We start from the raw sequence: 23,279 nt of genomic DNA, 5'->3' as shown, positions 1-23,279 counted from the left end.
AACTGGTGATTGTCATTATTTTGACTTCTCATTTCATAAATTATTTTTTTTCTTCATAATTTCGACTTTTAAATCTCATACTTTTGATTTTTCCATAGTATGTTTATTTATCAAATAAAAGACTTTGTCATAATTATGACAAAATCATAATTTCTCATGTCTTAATTTCAACTTTTTATCTCATAATTCTGACGTTTTCTCTTTGTCATGATTTAAACATTTTATGTCTGTGTCATAATTTCAAATTTTCATTCCATAAAGAAGATTTTAAGTCATAATTTTGACTTTCAATCTGACTAACATGACTCATTTTTATCTCAAATGCATGATTTACCAACGCATTTTTTTCTTATCAAAATTATGAGAGTTTTTATACCATAATATATCATGTTTTTTATCTTATAATTACGACTTTATGTCATAATTATTATTTTCCAAAGCATGTGGCAGAAATGGCCTTCCATAGTTTTTTCTTATGTGGCTTTTATAACAAATAAATACAAATGAGAAAGTATTAAAATAAATGATGTTTTTGAGTTTTTTAATTAAAAAAAATTATATAAAAAAAAACAAAACATTTATATGTATATTCTTCAAAATATCTCCTTTTGTGTTCCACAGAAAAAGAATGAACAGGTTTGGAATGACATGAGGGCGAGTGAATCGTTTCTTTCTGGGTGAACACTTTAGAGGACGCCCACTCTGACGGAGATCGACTCTTACGTTAGGATGCTGTCTTCAACATCGTTAGCCGTTTGTTTTACACCTCTCTATCGAACGCTCTACCTCTCTTTCCTGTTTTCTTCTTCTTCTCCGCATCTGTTCCACCCAGAGTGTGTGTCTGCGAAGGCGGCACGCTGCCAGATCTCACAGCTGCCAGAGAGAGAGAGAGAGATAGAGAGAGAGAGAGAGAGAGAGAGAGAGAGAGAGAGAGAGAGAGAGAGAGAGAGAGAATGAAGCACCGCACAGCTGGAATGCAGTCAACAGTCGTCTGTGACGTCACAGTCAGGGCATCTGCAAGAAACCCATGAGTCTGACCAGCCCTTCACTCTTTTCAGTGTAAACACCCTGCACGTCTCCAGTCACTATATCAATATCCAGAGCCAGAGAGCCCTCGACAGTTCAAAACTCATTTTACACTCTCAAAAACAGTAGAATATCTCCTTCATGAGCCTGCGTGGTAGCAGCTCCTCTGTTATAATGTTTATTCCATATTGCATCTTATCCTGGTCACAAATCCATGCATTCAGCCTATACATGCTTGCCAAAATAAAAGCTTGATGGTTTAAAATGAAGAAATTAAGATATAAGCACTGTAATTTTCACCATTAATAATTGTCACCATTAAAACTTTGCGAACCACACCTGAGATATTTGCATTATTCTGAACGCAAGAGAAAACGGCATTGATGAATTTCCCAAACAGATTCTTTGTAGACTTCTGTGAAAAAATTAAAATAAATCAGCGGAGGAACGTTCGAAGGCCACTATCTTTCTCTCTGCGTCCATCTAGGGTCTGGAAGTGAACTGTAGTGGAAAATCCTCCGTGTTGTTATGACAGCTCTTACAGATGTACATGCTCCACTTTTACATGCAACAACACTTCATGGTGACCACGTCCTGTCAGGCTCCGGGAACTACTTTTATGGCTCTTTCATGGAGTTTTTGGTCCTTGTTTGACAGCAACTGAAAGTGTGAACAGTCACTGTTTAAACGTGAGAAGAATGTATATTCCTAAGAGAAATGTCTGCTTTTGTGTTCCACAGAAGATAATTCACAGCATGAGGGTTGTAAAGGTGTAAATGTAAAGGTGAGTTAATAAACAGTTCCTTTAACTGTATATTTTGTATATTTCAAAGCATTCTCTATGCTGACTGCTTTTAAAAATTACAAAAACACATTAGTGATGAAATTTTTATGGAAGCTTGTTTCCACATGGAATAAAACTATAATTGCGACTTTCCATCTGACAATTCTGACTTTTTTTCTAGCAATTCTAACAGTTTTTCTCGCAATTGAAAGTTTATTTATCGGAATTCGGACTTTTTTTCTCGCAACTGCAAGTTTATATACCACAATTCTAACTTTTTTTCTCGCAATTGCGAGTTTATATATCGAAATTCTGACTTTTTTTCTCGCAATTCTAACTTTTTTTCTCGCAATTGCACATTTATATATCGCAATTCTGACTTTTTTTTCTCACAATTGCAAGTTTATATATCACAATTCTAACTTTTTTCCTCGCAATTGCACATTTATATATCACAATTCTAACTTTTTTTCTCGCAATTGCGAGTTTATATATCGGAATTCAGACTTTTTTTCTAGCAATTCTAACTGTTTTTCTCGCAATTGAAAGTTTATATATCGCAATTCTGACTTTTTTCTTGCAATTGCAAGTTTATATATCGCAATTCTGACTTTTTTCTTGCAATTGCAAGTTTATATATCGCAATTCTGACTTTTTTTCTTGCAATTCTAACTTTTTTTCTTGCAACTGCGAGTTTATATATCGCAATTCTGACTTTTTTTCTTGCAATTCTAACTTTTGTCTTGCAATTGTGAGTTTATATATCGCAATTCTGACCTTTTTTTTTCTGCAATTGTGAGTTTATATCACTCAAACCTGAGAAAAAATGTCAGAATTGCGGGATGTAAAGATTTTTTTTTTTTGAATTGTGGGATAAAAAGTCACAATTACCTTTGTTATTTTTATTCTGTGGCTGAAACAAGCTTCCATCATTTACATATATGGGTAGTTAACAGTTCAGAAACCTAATTTTGGAACTTTAAAGGCACTTTAAAATAGGCTGCAACACAAATAGGCCACCGGGAGTTAACATCATCCTGGTTCCCTCAACAAAAAGCCAATAGGATTTTTCCATAAGCTTTTGGCTTATGATTCCTACACATTTTGTTCATCAAGATAATCTTCACAAATAAACACGACTGTTATGAATTTTGAAGCCTTTACAATTGGCAGATGTAAAAAGCTAAAGTTAGGCTATAAATGAACTACATCTCAGTGTCAGTGTCTCCAGTTTCCAACAACTCTTTAAATCTTTATTTAAAATCTACAAATAGTAAAGTTGGAGTTAGAATAGTTTGCAAGAGCGAGTATAAACATGACAAGGCTGTTATAGAGGACTAGTGAGTATGAGTTTATTTTATGACTTTTGACTGATTTCTGATAGTCCACAAACAAATTTCAATACGATTTATATGACTTTATTTCAATAGTCCACTTTAGACATTCTTATAACTATAAGTAACTTTGCAAATACATGTCAGCTAACTCTCATTAGAGTATTAGTAGACTGTTAGGGTTCGGGTTAGTAGAATAAGTTGACATGACAACTTGCAAATTGTCTTTTGGAGAACATCAGAATAAAGAGTTAGCAGATATTAAACAGACAGTCTACTGATACTCTAATGACTGCTAGTTGACATAAAGTTGCAAACTTGCTTATAGTTAGCAGAATGTCTAAAGTGGACCATCGAAATAAAGTGTTACTGATGAGTTTACCTGTTCAGCATGATGATGTTAAAAGTCCTCAACAACCTCTGTAGTCCCATTTAGCCACATGTTCGTCTATTAAATAATATTTTAATTTAATTTTCAGTCAACATTTTTCCTGACAACATTGGCCATCAACGTATGAGCTTGGCACAATGCATTCTGGGATTACCTTTGCTAAGGCTACATGTCATGCTGCCTCATTAGGCGTCGGAACAGAGCTCATGTTTTCTTAGGCTTGAATCGTTCAACAGGAGGTTTTAAACAGAAAGTACAACAGTAAATAATTCAGTGTGTGTGTGAGACATTCTTCAGCATGTAGTAATGAGTATTTCACTCATCTGTCAAGTTCCTTATCATTGCATAAACAAGCCGTACCCTTTTTCATGAGGAATAAGTTCACAGCTGTTGGGCTCTTATGAACACAAAGTGAAAATATCAGATGAATTGGTCTGAATCGTTTCATATAATGAAGTATTTAGGGCCAAGTTTTGAATTAAAGTCTGATAACATCTTCAGCCATTCTAAGACAAATGTTTCTGCAGGGATACTGAAACCCGCCATAACCCTGTCATAAATTTTGGGGGAAGAAATTTATTGTTTTTAGGTTGAGTTTATGTTGAACTCATGTATGTAAAATGCTAAAATAAATCTTTCATCTGCCTCAAAAAGACGCACACACACAAAATCAAAGAACACAAAAGCCTTTCTTTTTTGATTGCTTTTTTAGCCCTCTACGGCATGTATTTTTCCAATAAGGTAATCTTTTTCCCCGTTAGATTTTTTTGACAAGCAATAACTCCAATAACTAAACAATGACTTATTCAATTGTTTAAAAAAGTAAAAGTAACATTTTCGGTAACACTTTACATAAAGTCCTAATGTATAATGCATTATAAAGATATTCATAATGGACATTATAATGCATTATGTCTTTCATAAATAATTGTAACCAAAAGTAAAATGCATTATAATATTTGCAGATTCTGTAATTGGTTGTTTGTCATGTGTTTTAATGCATTATACTTTCTAAAGGCGTGTTCAATGAATGGATAAAGATAAGTATTACAATGTTATTAATGAGACCATACAATGCATTATAAGTTAAAAATACTGCATTAACTTTTTTTTATAATGCATTATAAAGGCTTTAAGTAAAGTTTTACAGAATTTTCTTTAAAAAGTATTAACTTATCAACTTTACTTATCAAGTGTAAAGAGAAACAATATCTGGAGTTATTTCACACTATAGCAAAACTAAATGTGACCTTCATTATTATATCAAATAGCTTATGTTAAAAGTTTAAATGTTAAATCCTTCTTAAGGATTGATCATGTTCTGAGAAGTCTGTTCATTTGCAGTTTAGATGTATTTAAATCCTGAAGTCCCCCTGGACTCAATAATTTTATCACTTAAAGGGATAGTTCACCCAAAAATGAAAATTAGCCCATGATTTACTCACCCTGAAGCCATCCTGGGTGTACATGACACTCTTCTTTCAGACGAATACAATCAGAGTTATATTAAAAAATGTCCTGGCTCTTCCAAGCTTTATAATGGGAGTGAATGGGTGTATGTCTTTGGAAGTCCTTCACAGTGCATCTATCCATGATAAAAGTGCTCCACACTGCTCTGGGCTCTTCTGAAGTGAAGTGATGCGTTAGTGTAACAAAAATATCCATATATAAAACTTTATGGACTAAAATAACTAGCTTCCGGCAGACGGCCGTACGAAAGTCGACTTATGCCAAAAGAGTAACACTTGGCGATGTATGACGTAGATGTAGGAGTAGCGTAAGCTTTGACGCCTCTCGCGGTCCAAACAAACAGGGCTGGGAAACCACGTTCATCATTACGTTGTGCGTCGGGGTCAAGGGTTACTCTTTTGGCGTAAATCGATGCGTATGGCGGTCTGCCGGAAGCTAGTTATATTAGTCAGTAAAGTTTTATATATGGATATTTTTCTTACACTAACGCATCACTTCACTTCAGAAGGCCTTTATTAACCCCCCAGAGCAGTGTGGAGCACTTTTATCTTGGATGAATGCACTCTGATGGACTTCCAAAGACATACACCCATTCACTCCCATTATAAAGCTTGGAAGAGCCAGGAATTTTTTTTATAATAACTCAGATTGTATTCGTCTAAGTTTTTTTTCCTTGGAAAAAAAATTCTTCATGCCTTAAAATAGCTTGAATGTAACTCGACACCCTTGCCTCATTTAGTATAAGTGGTTCTATGAATATGCAAATGAGCCCCGCCTCCACTCACAGAGATCCACTGGTTGACGATCACACGTTGATCTGATTGGTTACAAGGTAGTTTGTGACATCAGAAACACCAGTGATTTCAAAGCGTGTTTCTGAGACTGTCTTTGGTTCACTGCAGTTTTAAGGAGAAAATACTCAGCAATACTGTCGACTTATGAATTTACACATGGTTTGTCTTAAAGCATATTAAAAACACCACATAGACATATAAACATCATTACATTCTTGATTTTCACCACAGGGGGACTATAAAAATTACTTTCAATAAACCATTTTATTGCCAGAAGTTAATTATTCCATTAATAACAGTATTGGTAATTGACCTTGATCTAACATGGTACCGGACTGAAAAAAAATGCATGCACACTATGTATATATTCACTGCATTTCTGCAGGTGATTCTGTAACAATGCTACTCTGAGACTACATGCCATAGTCCAGGACCTGAAACATGAGGAATATGATCATCATAGTAATAGTGGGTTCTGAATGAGGCCAGTATCCAGCTCTGTGCTGCAGTTATTAAAGCCATGTATTATAATAATGAAAGTGGCCTATGGCCATTGCAGAGGATTTTTTTTTCACGATCATATTCTTGTGTGAGAGAGTTACCTGATTGTGTTGAGATGAATGAATTCAACCGCTGTATCATTCCTTCAAAATAATGCCTGTAGAAATCTTTCAATCTCCCATTTGTAAAGGAAAATAAAAAAATAATATTGGTTGAGGCTTGGGCTATTAAGACCTAACAAAATGCCACTTGTAACCAATGTCCACCCTGTTAAAGGATACAGTATGTGTATAAAATAACTTTTTGATACTATAAGTTGATAAGCATTTGGTTCCAAAGACAACGTAAACACAGAATACTATAGGAAGACTTTACTTTTTTTCCTCAGAATTGCGTGATATAAAGTCGCAATTACGAGATGTAAACTCAGTTGTGAGAAAAAAGTCAGAATTGTGAGTTTATATTTCGTAATTCTGACTTTATAATATGCGATTGTGAGTTTATATAAAGCAATTCTGGGGAAAAAAGTCAGAAGCATTCATCCATAACCTGAAACCGTGACTTTCAATAGACAGTGTTTCTCTTGTCTTCCTGAGAATGATTTATTTTCCTGTCATGATGAATATCTGAATCCACTCCCAAACCTGTTACACACTATCATTACTTGACATGACAGCAGGATATAAAGACTAGTGTGTTACTTTTTCTGCAGTCTACATAGCTACTCTATCTCCTTAGGCAGCATCCTGTTTTTTTTACTAAAATGATATTCATAGCACACAAACACTAGGCAAAATAATCTTTTTTTTTTTTTTTTTTTTTACATTAGATTGCATTTCACTTCTGACATCTTGGTCGGCTAGCATGACCACGCATTTACTTGGAAATCATAAATTATGAAGAAATAAAATTACATTATTTTTATGTCAATCACATTCAATTTAAAAGAACATTTACCCCAAAGTCTTCAAAATGAAGCCAAACATTAATATATAATCGATAGATTCACATTTTGATTTCGCATGACTGATTTTTATAAACTGGAAAACATGAGCTGGTTTGATGACTGTTAATTGCTTTGATGAATTTAGAAGAATGTCTATTCATTTGAGAGAAAGAAATGTAATCTTCGTTTTGGTGATGAAATTCCTTTCTTGTATGACTATTGAATTTCTTTGAATTGCAATTGAGTAAATTCCTCTTCATGTCATTCAACTTCACCAACCTGCGGAGATCTTTCTGAAAACAGTGTCACAACTACTGGCATTTCAGTATTTCTGTCAAACATATCACAAGATCTAATGCAGATGAATCACTCCATTCTGTGCCAATTATGAGTCATGCATGTACTCTGAAATAAAAGAATGGACTGGTTTGCATGTGTAATACTAGTAATTACACAGAAATTGCTAGTACATTTCACAACAGTTACAGAGCAATAAATCCTACACCTTATTATTTATTTATTTTCCAAGGAAACGGCAAGTATACATTGAATTAAAAGTGAAATTTTGAAGTAGAAAGACTAAAACGTACAAACTTTGAAAAATCTTTTTTGCAGTAGTATTTTTGATTATTGGGGATTATTACCTGAATGATTGATTAAATTAGATGATAAACATTAATAAGCATTTGCAATCAATTTTACTTAAATAAAATTTACTTGGCAACAAAAGCAAAGATAAAACAACTAGAAAACAGTGAAAAATGCAACCGTATGAATTATTCATGCCCCGGTGCATGATGAGAACACCTGTATCAGAAAGTTGAGTAGGTTTTACTTCATTTTATAACTTTGATACTCAAAAAATCATTGTAAACATAGCAAACAATTCCAAGTAAAATATACTTATAAGTTCAAGCTTTAATTTCTACAAGCTTGAATTGAGTACTAATATAGAATTTACCTTTTTTTAATCTTGCCTGAACTAACTTGTTTAATGTAAAAATTACATTTGTTTTTGTTTGTACTGTACTATCAAGTTATATAAATCATTTTTATGATTGAAACATGAAAATACATGAGTGTAACATGATACTGCTGAGAAAAAAATGTAGGGTGGGGCTTAATTTTGATTCTTAGAATTGATGAATGGTGGATTGGTGACAGCACCTGTAAAGGAAAGTGGGATTTCAAAGTTTTTATATTTTGATGAAACGCTAAAAACTATTGTAATTATTATTTGAAATGATGAATCATTCACAATAAAACAAGAAATGTGCAGTAAGACAGTAAATAGTGTAAATTCTGATATCATGTTCACTTTATAACATCTTAAAGTTTATGGTATTACATTTGGTCTGATAAAATATTTAAATAACATTACATTTGTCAAGTATTAAAATCTCAAATTAAAATAAATGCATCTGTAAATATTGCTATTTGATATTTATTGTTAGATTGGTGCATAAAAATAATTAAATAATTTGTAAAATAACACACACACACACACATATATATATATATATATATATATGTATGTATATATATGTGTGTTATTTTACAAATTATTTAATTATTTTTATGCACCAATATATATATATATATATATATATATATATATATATATATATATATATATTCTTTTTTTTTATTTTATTGTATTGTACAATTTTTTTTTTAAACGTAGTGAATGGTAACACTTTACAAAAAGGTCCCATTATTTAATATTAGTTAATGCATTTACAATCATTAACTAACAATTAGGAATACATGTGTTACTGTATTTGTTAGTTAATAAAAATACAACTGTTCATTGTTAGTTCATGTTAACACTATTAAAACATATTAATATTTTATTAATATTATAATTAATATTATTAAATATTTATAAACATTTAATAATATTAATAAAATCCAGTTAATAATATTAACAAATACAACTTTTGATTTGAATAATGTTTTAGTAAATGTTGAAATTATTAACATTAACAGAGATTAATGAATGCTTTAGAAGTATTTTTCATTGTTAGTACATTAACTTAGTTAACTAATGTAACCTTATTGTAAAGTGATACCGTATTATTATATATCAAAATAATTGTATCTGTAAATATTGTTATTTGATACTATGTATTGTTATATTGGTGTGCATAACAATCATTAAATGATTCTTAATATAATAACATTTATATGATTACAGAATAATATTTTTCATAAATTATTACTGGTAATTGTGGCAAACGTGTTTGAACAGTTTTTGGGAATGAGGAAAGAAGGTCTGGGAAAAAAACCTGACGTCTCCTTTACTTCCTGTTAAAATCTAACTGCACACAGCTGCATGGGAAACGTGTGCGTGTGTGTGTGTGTGTGTGTGTGTGTGTGTGTGTGTCTTCATCCTCCTCACACAGGTGCAGTGAGATCATTTCCTCTTCGCAGGGACTGTTTCCGCAGAAAAAGCCTTTTCCTGTCCCAGGGAGAAATAAGGAAACGCATCCTTATCCAGCAGAGGTCAGAGGTTTGGGTCAGGAGAGAGACCAACAGACAATTTCTGTGTGTTTATTACTTCTATGTTATCAGCCACCAAATAAAAATCACAAGCTTGAAAACTTAGTAAAGCACCAGCACATTCGCACTAACGGTCCGGGACGAGTTTCATGACACAATCTGATAATGTTGAGGTTATGAGCAATAGTGATGCAGGCCTCAGCAATCCTGAATCTCTAATTATGTGTTGAGATGAGCGGTAAGTGTTCTGTACACACTTCAGAACTATTCCAGCTATTTGAGATGCTCTATCTAAGCATGTAGAAATGACACACACTTACTGTGTTGAGCAATTTTGTAAACGTGAGGCATGTTGAAACAAAACTCAGCACCCCTGTCATTTCCCATCTGATTCTGTGGAAAATGTGTCATGTGTCACATGACGTGTCTCTTCTCTCTATCAGAATGTGTGCATTCCTTCTCTCAATTCAAAGACAGGGTTATCTGCTGATATCCAGGTTATCAACTGTCTGCTGGCATCCTTGCTTCCTTTGCATACCAAGTGTGTCAATGTGTCACCAAATGTGTATGTGTTTTATAGGACACATATGGTGATATATTGAATGTTTACAGTATTTTGATACTAATTTAAGGAACATTAGCTTATTTCCATCCACCTATTTTTATGCGCATTTTGGGATATCTGAGGATGTGATTGGATGACTGGACTAACCAGCGGACCAATCACATCGCAGCATCTCAAATGTTGGTTTGGTGGTTCTGAAATGCCTCAAGATTGCGTTCACAAACACCAGCATCCGAACGCAAGAGAACATGACAGCGTTTATTGCGTTTCATCTGACGCTCTGAGTCATTTATGATGACGGAAAAAAGTCACAGTGGCTTCATGATTGCAGCAACTTCCATTTTTATTAGACATTATGCGCCAATTTCCATCACATGGGATGGAAACGCTGCTTTATTTGCTAATGTTTTAAGCCATATCCCAATTTTGTGTATAAGTTCAATTCGCAACTTTGAATGGAAACATTTAATGTTTTGATTTAATGTTTTTTTATTTGTTTTGTAAGTATCCTATAGACTATTACAGACTTGAGAGAATTAAAACAGATGTTTAAATAGTATCTTTAAGCTTCAGTAGCAAAAATAGATATCAGATTTGGTCTGATTCATTTCGAACAGTCCAGTTCAATGAATCAGTCGTTGGTTCAAATAAATGATTCACAGATTCATTCTTTCTCATCATGATCAAAAATATTCAAAAATAAAATATTATATATTAAATATAAATTGCTTATAGCGATTGCCCCGCCCATGGTTTCAGTGTTTGACTATTATGAATCGGTGAATGAGCGTACACAGGGTGCATTTCCTGTTTCACAGTCGTGTGTGTGCCGTGTCACTTCCTGTCAGGAGAGGATTTCCTGTTAGCTGTGGATGGTTTTGTCCTGGGCAGTGAAATATGACAAGGACATTTACAACTAAAGCAAACAATGTCTAAACTTTGCTTTGAATGCTTTTGCTTTAGAATCTAAGTCAAGTCTCACAATTACTTCCAGGTTTGCCAAGTTTTCCCAATGCTTGTAAAAAAATGCTTGTATTGAGATATTGTATATTCTACCAATGACAAAACTGTGTTAGATGTAAAGTTTTGTGAAGGATGGCCACTGGTAGGGACCTGTGTTTATGATCACTACGATATAGCCGTTTTCATAACAGTGACTGTAAAATATGTATTTTAAGTATGGATATGGCATATTTTGAGTTTTAGGATGGTCATTGGGCTACTTTTGGGTTATTTTTAATCAGCCATTGATAGTTTTGTTATGTGGACATGGCAACCTTAATATCTACTGCTCGTATTTAGGGTTAGTGATTAAGTGATTAAACACTGAGTGTGTAAAACGTCCCACAGACGTCCTCTGAAGACGGTCAAACACCTGAGGTTTGTATGAGGCTCCTGCGGGTCTGGGAATGATGACCCTGATCTTTCATCTTAAGGAGGATGAGCACAAACACACACACACATCTCTTATCCACGTCTGTCATTTACACTGGCATGTGTGGAATGAACAAAGGAGGTAAAAAGAGAAAGAATGAGAGATCAAGAGAGAAACTAGGCTGCCCATGTTAGTGTGAGATACAAAACAGTACTGTACAAACACTGTAGCATCAACAAAATAAGTTCATATTCACTGATCAGGCCTTTGTAAGGATTGTGAAATATCTAACCTTTGACCTCTGGGTCTTGAGGTTTGTGTGGTGTCGTGATCTGACTCACAGCTCTGATAATGGTGTCCGCGTCAGATAACACACACTGAATCCCGGAGATCTGGTCAATGTGGCTTCAGTTTCCTGCAGAAACATTAAAGCTGTGTCATTTTTTTCAGTGGTAAAATACATTCATTATCTAACCCGGCTTAAAATATGCAAAGAGGAATATTTAGTAGGTTGATTTCCCTAAAGTGTAAACAGTGTGTCCCCATGGCACTATCAAAACATCCGTTTGTTTGAGCAACATGAAACCGCATTCAAAAATAATTTCACTTCCTTAATGTGACATATTTCAGAATAAAACGATCAAAGGTGTGGGATGAGATATATTGTTTCCTTTTGTGGTTTTAGGGTATGGCTATATCAGAAAAAGAAGAATTTTTCTTAAATTTGCTGTTATAGCAGTGCTATGTATATATTATCATAGTATTTATTAATATTTTTAATTAGCTTTATTTGTATATTTTCAGTTTCATTTTAGTTTAAATTTAGGTAACATGTGCTTTTTTCATTTTCAATAGCTTTAGTTTTTTAATATTTCTATTTAGCTTCAATTTATTATTTTTTTCAGTAGTGGTTTGAATAATTTTAGTAACCTTCAACTTATTTTATTTCAGTCTGTTATGCCAAGGCAACATTTTCACAAAATATTCATATTTTATTTGATCTCAATTTCATTTCAATTAAAGAAAACTATTTTAATTTGATTTATAGTATATATATATATATATATATATATATATATATATATAAATAATACGCACACTACTCAAGTTTGCATCATCACAAAAATATTGTAATGAGATGTGAGAGGCACTATATTTTTTTTAATCTTATTTATATTTAAATTTATGGTTGCACACTAATGCTTTTATTTTGTTTTGTTTTTTGCTGTAACTAAATTGCAATTGTATATTTAGTTAAAATTCTCTGTTATTGGTGTAACATTAAAACAATGCTAAACTAACTATCTGACTATTGAAAGTGACCTTTTCAGAGGTGCGACAAGTTATAATATTACTATGAAAGATTATGAAAACCTTTGGAATAACATGGAATGATGAATCGTTCACAATAAGCGCCGGAATGTCAGTGAATTGGGTGGAGTTTGATGTCATGTTGACGTTCACGTGATTTTCAGACCAGTCAGATTTCACTACATCATTTCCTGGATAACTCTCAACCTAATAAAACCCACCACATCTCTGTCATCATCACCCCACCTCAAGACTGAAACACCCCAAACACCCACCGCCATCTGCGTCACACACACACCAGTACGTTTCCCTTCTGCTCTTATAAGACCACACACTCATTTACAGTGTGTGTGTGTGTGTATGTGGCCATTTCCTGGACCCAGTTTGGTTCTGTTTAAACAGCATCCTCTGATCTCTCCCGAGGGTCAGTCAACACAGGCACAGTTAAACTCCACGTTGAACACCATGGTTTTACCATGGTTAAGGGCCACTATTAGCTCACTAACAGCTCAGATCAAACCATCAAACTATGTGTGAAAACATGCATAAAGAGCGTCTATGAATGATGCATGTCAGTGTTGACGTCTGCAGTAAATCATGTGTAAAGGTCATGACGTGAAGTGGCATTTTAATCATGGTAAAAACTAGGGGTGTAACAATATATCGTGTCACAATATATCGCAATAGAAAAATGCAACAATATGTATCGTGGATAGTTCACCCAAAATAAAAATTACCCTGTGAGAAAAAATTTAAGTTTTCAGAGTCGGTACTACATTAAAATACAATATATTATGTTGAATATAATGTATAATAATGGGGGAATATTAGTGGGTCCTGATAATGCTTATGTTATAAGTCTTATGTTACCAGTAAAAAGTGGCCTACATTATTTTAAATATATCTAGCCAGTGACGGAGTGCAAGCATATTCGTCTAAAATAATTCTGTATTTTCAGGTTCAGAATCATGAATATATTTATTCTGGTGTCACCATTGTCCAAGCCTATTCATTTACACCCACAATGTTATATCAAATTTAGAATTTAATCAACAGTAAAAATTTTCTTAACCTTTTATTATATGTCTTGGAGTATCGCAATAATATCGTATCGTGAGTTCAGTATCGTGATATGTATCGAATCGTGAAATTAGGGTATCGTTACACCCCTAGTAAAAACCTAATGCATATTTGTGTGCCTTACTGATTTCATAAAAACCATTAACAGCAATACGATGGAAAAGGTTGCATTTTATTAATCGATAATCGGATAACCATTTTTTTTTTAAATCTTCACAATAAATTCCCCCCAAATTGTATTTTATTACATTTAATAATCATGTAAAAGTATATATATATATATATATATATATATATATATATATATATATATATATATATATATATATATATATATATATATATAATTTAAAAAGAGCACTTTATAATAATGTGGGAATAATATATATACTTTATAATAATAAAGTACTTTTTAAATCAATATTGTTTTAATAATCTTTTGTTACATTTTGATGTTGATACTAAAGCACATGTAAAGTGATATTTGTGTATATTTTGATATGTTTATTTAAAGTTAATATATTTAAAATGTACTTAAATATTAAATGTTTTTTTTTAATTATTAAATATTTACATTTAATTTTTAAATATGTAAATATTTAAACTTAGTGCGTAAATATTATTGCAGCACATTGCTACAAAACATTCAGCTATAATAAACTTTTTGGCAATTACACTGGCAAATTAATTGTTTATGATGAATATTGATAAGAGACAAATATTTATAGATCATTGGCATCGTTTATAATACTGCCATTGCTGCCCATTTATATAAAAAATAAATCAGAAAGATCACATCATGACTGACAGCAACCTTTAACCTTTAATGGTAAAATCACTTCTACTTGGCTTTTGGCTTAATTCTGACTGGCTGAAATATACAATTGGTACAATAACAGTCTGTCCTACTACTATCACCATCACTACTACCCAGCTGACAAAAATATATGTTCTAAAAACGTTTTGCTAACGTTTCCATTACGTTATGACAACATTATTTCTGAATGTTCTCAGAACGTTCAAAATGTCCAGTTTCTTAAATGTTTAAATGTTTTTTCTTTGTTATGTGAATGTTAAGGGAACATTCCATTCTATCATTAGCCGCGTTTCCACTGTCGGGCCAGTGCGAGCCAGGGCTTTAAACGGGCCGTGCCGGGCTAATAGCACCGGGCCTGCGTTTCCACTGTCGGGCCAGAAGCTCCACAGCGCTTCACTAAAACACGCCCGTAACACGCCTCTCTGGAACAACGTCACACTAACCCATCATTTCACCAACAAATAGAAGTTTTATCAGAAAACTAATCAGAAATCACTGAAAACAGCGTTGAAAACAAACATGATAAAAGCGTCCGTTTGCTGGCATTTGTGTTGTTTACTTGAATATTTAAAACCCAAGCATCGATGTTTTACCACAGGTTTACAATAAAAAGTGATACACTGATCATAATGAATTAATTTATGTCAAAATTGCACATTAGTCACTCAGAAATAAATTACCGTTAGGTCTATTTCACAAAAGAAAGAGGAGGTAGAGGACAGACTTACTTCTTCAGTCGCGTCTGTTTCTGTTTATCTGGTAGTTACAGGACATATTTACATCACATTTAGAAAGAATGATAATTTCTACAAATATATGCCACCAAAAATACGACCTGAGGAGCTTTAGCACTCTCTCGACTCCCATACAGATATTTTCAGTCAGAGAAACAGAGGAAGCTCCCGAAAAAAAAGTTGCTTTATTTTATGATAGTCTGGTTTAAAGAGACGAGACGTAGGCTACTGACAGATAAAATAAAAACATGACTGTGATAGCCTTTATGATTGGTCTGATTTCTTCAAGCGTTCACTATGTTTTTTTACTATGCTTATCTTCAAGCGTTTACTATGGTAATGGTTAGCGCGCATATCTTTGCATCACAAACAGAAGGCATTCAAACATGAACGCGAGTTAAATTATTTTAAAAGTCTTTAATGCTGACAGAATCATCCGGCGCTGGCGTCTCCCGACTCAGGTGGACTCCGCCTCTGTTCGTAACCACTCCTCTAGCCCGAGCTGGCCCGCTTTGGCCCAAGGTATTCGACGGGCCAGAAATCCTGGCCGTTGGCCCCGAGTAAGCCCCGATCAAGCCCCGGAAGTGACAGTGGAAACGCGACTGGCCCTGGCACGCACTAGCACGGCCCGGCCCTGGCCCGACAGTGGAAACGCGGCTATTCTTTAAACATTATAAGAATGTTACTTTTGAATGTTAGCAACATTTAAAAAAATGTTAGAAAAAACATTCCGTAAATGTTTTTGTGCTAATGTTTTGATAACATTTTTAAAGAGCAGATAACTTTGAACGAAGGTCCTATTAACATTACTGGAAGAAGTTTTTTTCATATGAGAGAACATTGTGAGAACGTTAGCTAAAGTTGTGAGAGCGTTCCCGTTTAACTGGGTCCTAATACTTTAATAAGACAGTAAATCAGTGTCTTCTCCTCCTGAATCATGTGTTCAGCAGTAAACAGCTCAGATCAAACCATCAAACTATGTGTGAAAACATCCATAAAGAGCGTCTGTGAATGATGCATGTCTGCAGTGATTCAGATATCACAGATTCAAGTATGAGCATGTCTGTGCCTCCAACGACACACTGATACCAATGTGATAAGACATTCCTGAGTCTACCAGAAATCACACACACATTCACATGTAAATAAACGCTCCGCGATCTTATCTGCAGAATTTCAGATCTGGCTTCCTTCCAGTTCATGAGCTGGAATTTGAATGGAAATGAAATGCTGAACACTGAGGATATGTCATCCTCCCTCAGGCATGTGAGGTCACTTCCTGTTTCCTGTAGGATGAGATGCCAGTGTCTTGCTCATGATGGGGGAACCACTTCCTGTGGCCTGGAGGAAGGATGGGAGGATAAGCGGATTGAAATGAAGTTGACAGATATTTCTTGGAGGAAAGCGTCTGCGAATCTCTGACTGAATCAGTTTCTGTCTGAGGGTAAAGCTGATTCAGCAGTGTGATTCACCACACATTTGATTAGCGTTTGGGAATCAGGGCTCATGGGAAAATCCCACCAGTGTGTGTTACTGTAATGCCCCAGTGTGCCAGATGTGCCAGCAATTTATGACATTTCTTGACACGGATTTGTATATAATTTAACAACTAACTGAAAACAATTTAAAGAAAGATCTGTATTTTTTTAAACGAATGCTTGTATCTAAAGTGATTTGCAGAACACTTAATAAAGGGACACTTGGAATAACACAGTGTTTCATAAACAGTTCAGCCAAAAATTAGTCATACTTTACTCTCTGTTCATTTCAAAATGACATTTTTGGGGAAACTTCCTCTTTCCATAAAATGAAAACCCAAAATATATATATATTTATTACATGGCTTGGTTGAATTCTAATGTAGAATGCGGTCTGTTATTTCTTGATAACACCGTTGCCATGGAAAACAGAGCGTTGCTATGGACGCAGGATTCTAACCGTAGAGACGGAACAAACTATTTTATTTAGCGGAAGCAAAACAATCGTTTTTAAATCAATAAACTCCTTTTTAAATCAATATTTTGTGTCAAATTATTGATTTATTTGGTGGGTAGCCATGTAATAAGCGGGATAATGTAGAGCGAGGCGGTTGTTATAGCGAATATAACCCCTTCAGGCTGATCAGGACCCCGACGCGAAGCAGAGATGTATATATGTCGTTATATATGTTGATGTATGGATATATATAGATGATATATATATATATCATATATATATATATATATATATATGAAGAGTTCAGATGCAAAAGCCTCTAAGTGCCATCTGAAATTTTCTTCTAGAATGATCATTTTTTATACATATATACATATAAAAGAGAAAAAGCTCTCGATGAATGACAAATGTTTACTAACTAAACTAAAATATACTTTAAGTTTAAAGTTTAAATGAAAGTTTAAATAGTTTAAATTATAATACAGGTGATTTAGTATCGATCCATCAAAAGTGAACTTCTTTAAAGCATGATAAAAGATTATTAAAACAATGAGTTACAATGTACTTTAAAGTAAAACTTTTAATATGACTATTATAATGTGCACTTAAGTATACTTAGACATTTTATGAGTATATTATCTGCAAGTATATTAAAAATACACTTTTAAGATTCGAAAGTACACTACAAGTGCACATACATAAAAATGTAGGGCACTTAAAGCATCCCAATCTTCATATGCTCTCCTCTATCAGTGACTCTTATCACATTCTAAGTGATCTCCTGTGCGCAACTGTTAAATAACCAGGTCTGATTGAATAACCTCGGTCAAGTATATTTTGGTTGTGTTAAGAGTTCATGTACAATCACATCATGTCTCAGATAGCTGGACTCCAAAACCTCACATTCTTCACGTGATTTTAACAGCTTAACTCGAGCGCACTAACTCACGCAGGATACGCTGAAAGCTGGACACGTACGAGGGATGTCTAGATTTTCAAGAAAAGAGTAAACAGACTTGACCTCTGTTTAACAGTTCTGGGTTTCCCAGCATTAACTCTTCACTGAACACTGCCAGATGCTCAAACTGCCTTTCTATGTGTTGTAAAGGTTTTTAGATGCAGTCCTTCTAGTTTTGGAGTCTGTCTTGTATTATTTTGCTACATCCTCAATATGTATGTGTGTGTGTGTGTGTGTGTGTGTGTGTGTGTGTGTGTGTGTGTGTGTGTGTGTGTGTGTGTGTGTGTGTGTGTGTGTGTGTGTGTGTGTGTGTGTGTTAAGAGGATGTGCTGCCCTGTTAAAACTCAGAAGTCTTTTTACTTCCTGCTTTGAAACTTTTCAGCCATAAAGACAAACAGCACCAGATGTGTCTAGGCAGACACTACATACTGTGTGTGTGTGTGTGTGTGTGTGTGTGTAATCCAGTCATGTAAATCCTGTGATTACGCTCCTGATTTATAAATCATGTCAGCTCTTCTTTTGGTTCATTTGCGTGAATGTCTTATGAAATGAAATCATAATCAGATTGTTAAACACACACACGCACACGCACACACACACACACACACACACAGATCTGCCTGTGTTTCTACAAGACTGATTTGATACTGTACAGTACAAACTCTTTGGTTTAATATGGAAGCTTGTTCCTCCCCGAGAAAAAAAATAAAAAGGTACCTGTGACTTTTTTCTCACAATTGGCAATTCTGACTTTTTTTGTCGCAATTGTAAGTTAGTCAAATATCTCACAATTCTTTCTTTTTTTTCTTGCAATTGCAAGTTTATATCACACAATTCTGATTTTTTTTGTCGTAATTGTAAGTTAGTTAGTTAGTTAAATATCACACGCCTTTTTCTAACTTTTTTTTTATCAGAGGTATGATATGAACTCGCAATTGCAAATTATAAAGTCAGAATTGTGAAACTTACTATAAGATATAAATATCCTTTTTTTATTGTTTATTCTGTGGCAGAAACAAGCTTCTTAAGTACAAAGTCAACATGACATAAAAATGTACCCTAATTTGCATCAATATATTTAAAAAATCAGTAATTTACTCACCATCATGCCATTCGAAAGCTGTATGACTTTCTATCTTCTGTCTTATCCGTAGGATTTTAAATAATTGTGCTGGTTGCTCTTTCCCATAAAATTGCAACGGATGGAGTCAGACATGCATGGAATTGCAAAGGATGGAGACTTTCAAGCTCCTGAAAGGAAGCAAAACAAAATATAAGCATCATAAAAGTGGTTAATAAGACTTGTGCATTATACTTCAAGATTTTCATAGTCATTATTCATGTGTCCCATTCATTTTCTCCAAAACAATTAAAATAATTCTTCAACCAAACTGCATGAACCAAACCAACCAGCTTTGAGATGAAATTATAAACTTTGATTGTAATTAAAACATTTGAAAACCTGAAAATGATGGATTTACAAGACAAGAAATGACGTGTACTTATTGTATTTTTCCAAAGATGTATAGCAAACAAAATATAAATGATGATGCAATAAAACTATTGTCACTGATCCTAAGTGAACATTTTTTTGCAAAATATTCAGAAGATATTTGCAAACATATGATTATGAGTATGGTCTATCTCTTCTGAGACTAGAGTGTGGTTTTTCAATTGCTGAACCTTGATTTCACATTTAAAACATTAAAACACAAACATTTAAACAAAATAAAAAAACGAATAAAAGTTTAAATTACACAGAGATCCTAACAATCTATTGAAAGGTTTGTTTAAAATCATTATCAATGGAGATAATGGGATTAAACTCGTTTTCAATTTTTAGTCAAAAGAACTATTTAAGAGATCATTTTTACTCAATATCAACATTAATAAAAATAAAAAAAAACTAAAGAACTGGATAAGCAGCAAATGTAAGATCTCAGACATTTGGGGGAAAAAAATCGAGTCCAAGTGGTGAATGAGGAAAACAGGCCTGTGGAGGGTTTCTGTGATGGAGGAGGGGAAAGAGGGGTTATTGAGGGCGAGGGATGATGGGGGGGTGAAAAATGGGTCACGCCGTCGTACACGCTAACCGAAACACAGCGCTATGGCAACCTGACAGCAGCAGAAGATCAGTGAAAACCTGAAACTGGAACAGAATAATAATGAGATGAAGAAGTCTGGGAAAGAGCGAGCGCTTCCCTCTCGACAGAGGTTTTCTGACAGTGTGTGTGTGTGTGTGTTTAAGAGAAAGATTGCTTGTAAGCTTCTAAATAGACTCTCTCTCTAAAACAACAGTGCAGTAACCCAATAACGGATTCAAAAGACACTGCAATACTGTCTCCACACACACACACACACACACTTCAAATGGTTTAAAACTGAAATGTAAAACAGAAACGAATCTGATAAAAAAAAAAAAAATCAATTTAAAGACTGACCCTGAAAATTGACCAGACTGACACAGAAACATTGGCTCAATAGTGGGCGTTTGAGGACGGGACTATCTGATTGTCCAGCCAATGGAAGATGCTACTAATTTTCTGGTCACAAAAAGTCTACACATTTTTTTTTTTTTTTTTTTTTTTGTAAATTCATGTGTCTCGACGATATTGTGTGAATGCTGGTCTATTATTGTTATCTAAACCCATTCTTTAACGGCTCACAAAAAAACAAAAACTATAATCGGTAACTTTACATCAGTCAGACGGTCAGAATATATTGTATATTTCCTTTTCTTGTTATTATTTGCTTTATTGTGCCACTGTTATATGTAAACACAACCTAAAGTACTTTTAATTTGACAGAGAGAGAGAGAGAGAAGTGAGATAGTGAGAGATTATGGTGCTGTTATGGCCGAGGTGGGTGTGACTGTAAAGCAGTTGCGCTCTCGGCTGTCAGTCTGCAAAACTCACACAAACACACACTTTCAGTTTTGCCGTAGGCATAACTGTAAGAGAACATCATCAGACATGATATGTGTAAATCAACATTCAAAACCGTTATATATTCAACCAAACATGTGACTGACTTCACCCAATATTTAACCGATTCTGCAGATCTCAAGGGGATTAATCAAATAAATAAGTGATCATTAAAGCAAAAAACACACACAATCTAATATACTTTTGCAGTCAATACAGCATCAGTTCGTCGTGGGAATGGCAGATACAAGTCCTTTAGTGTGGCCAGAGGGATTTTAAGCGATTTTGGCCAGGTCACGATGTGAAGCTGGTGGAGGAAAATGTTTTCTGACTCGCTCCTTCACAATCCAATGTCCAAAACTTTTCAGATCTGGTGACTGTACAAGCAATGGGAGATGTTCAACTTCACTTTCATCAAACCATTCTGTCACAAGTCTTGCTGTATGTGTTGGTGATACATTGGCTGATACATGGCACCTTCTTCAGAGTAAGTTTGAAGCATTAGATGCACGTGGTCCTCCAGAACGGTTCGGTAGTCCTTGGCAGTAATGCCCATATCAAACACAGTAGTTCCCTAGTTGCAGGTTGAAATTGAGGTTTATATATCTGATATCTGAAATCTGAATAAATAAGATTTAGCACATATATAGGCATAAAACCTCCGATATATATATATGTCAAAATGTGCTGAAAATATTTTGATAGTTGCCTCAGAATTTTTGGATCCCTTTGCATATTACTTAAAGAATTTGAGTGAAGTGTTTGTGATAGAGAGTAGATGTAGATGATTAGACTGCAGTTGGCACACTGACCCACTAACACTACAGCTCTACACTACACACATCTATACTACAGCTGTTTCTCTCTCTCTCTCTCTCTCTCACGCACACACACACATTAAGTTTCCATGTTATATGAGGACTTTCCATAGACATATACTGTACATATACTATATACAAACTGTCGCTTCTAGCCCCTAAACCTATACATCACAGAAAACTTTCTGCATTTATACATTTTCAAAAAACACCATCTAATATGATTTATAAGCGGTTTTCGAAGAAGGACAAGGATTTCGGATATTGCCATCTTTGTGGACACACACACTCCATTTCTCTCTCTAAAGTGTCTGCCCCTCCCCCTCCATCCATCTATTCTAATTCCAACTCTTTTCTTAAGAAAAGTCCACACCCACACACACACACACACACAAACTCACACAGAGCTTCTTGTAGTCATGCTTGAGTGGGAAGAATCTGTCAACATTTACCATGTTTAAAATTAAAGAATAGATTTAGTTACAAAACTACGGAAGCGTATTGCATTCACTTGAGGGAAAATAATCTACTCTGTTTTTCTGAATTAACAAGTTAATTATCTCAGAATTACGAGATCATTTTTCATGAATAAAAAGTTTTTGCTCTGTTTTTCTGAATTAATAACTTAATTATCTCAGAATTACGAGATCATTTTTCATGAATAAAAAGTTTTTGCTCTGTTTTTCTGAATTAATGACTTAATTATCTCAGAATTACGAGTCATATCAGCATATCAGAATTACTGAGATAATTAACTCGTTAATTCAGAAAAACAGAGTAGATTATTTTTCCTCAAGTGAATGCAATACGCTTCCGTACAAAACTGTATTAGTTCCGCCAAAAACAAAAATAAATCTATCACTACTGTCACAAACTTTTGAACAGTAAGGTATCTTTTGCACTTCCTCCTTATTATCTCACAGCGACTGGATGGGTCAAATTTCTCCACACCCAAACGTCGTTGTGTTTTTATGTTCCATGTAAGTTCCAGTCTTTTTCTACCAAATTTCCATG

At 34.1% G+C, this 23,279-nt stretch overlaps 1 long non-coding RNA gene across 3 annotated transcripts in view; it reads right to left on the bottom strand.

Moving 5' to 3' along the window:
- Positions 1 to 811: 811 nt before the first annotated feature.
- The window catches only part of LOC311069390, a 26,662-nt gene continuing 4,194 nt past the window's right edge, over positions 812 to 23,279 (bottom strand). For 2 of the 3 annotated variants that reach the window (XR_014603514.1, XR_014603516.1), the window contains exons 3-5: positions 19,626 to 19,774; positions 11,981 to 12,103; positions 6,824 to 8,413 (exon numbers count right to left, since the gene is read on the bottom strand). This is a non-coding gene — a long non-coding RNA (uncharacterized lncRNA). Of the gene's footprint in view, positions 874 to 6,823; positions 8,414 to 11,980; positions 12,104 to 19,625; positions 19,775 to 23,279 lie in introns of those variants that run through there. The other variant, XR_014603515.1, reaches the window with a different exon arrangement.

Source organism: Abramis brama (genome assembly GCF_963993115.1).
Source record: "Abramis brama genome assembly, chromosome: 19".
Taxonomy (NCBI): Eukaryota; Metazoa; Chordata; class Actinopteri; order Cypriniformes; family Leuciscidae; genus Abramis; species Abramis brama.
Note: the sequence above shows the minus strand (reverse complement) of the source record. Positions and strands in the feature narration are given on the sequence as shown.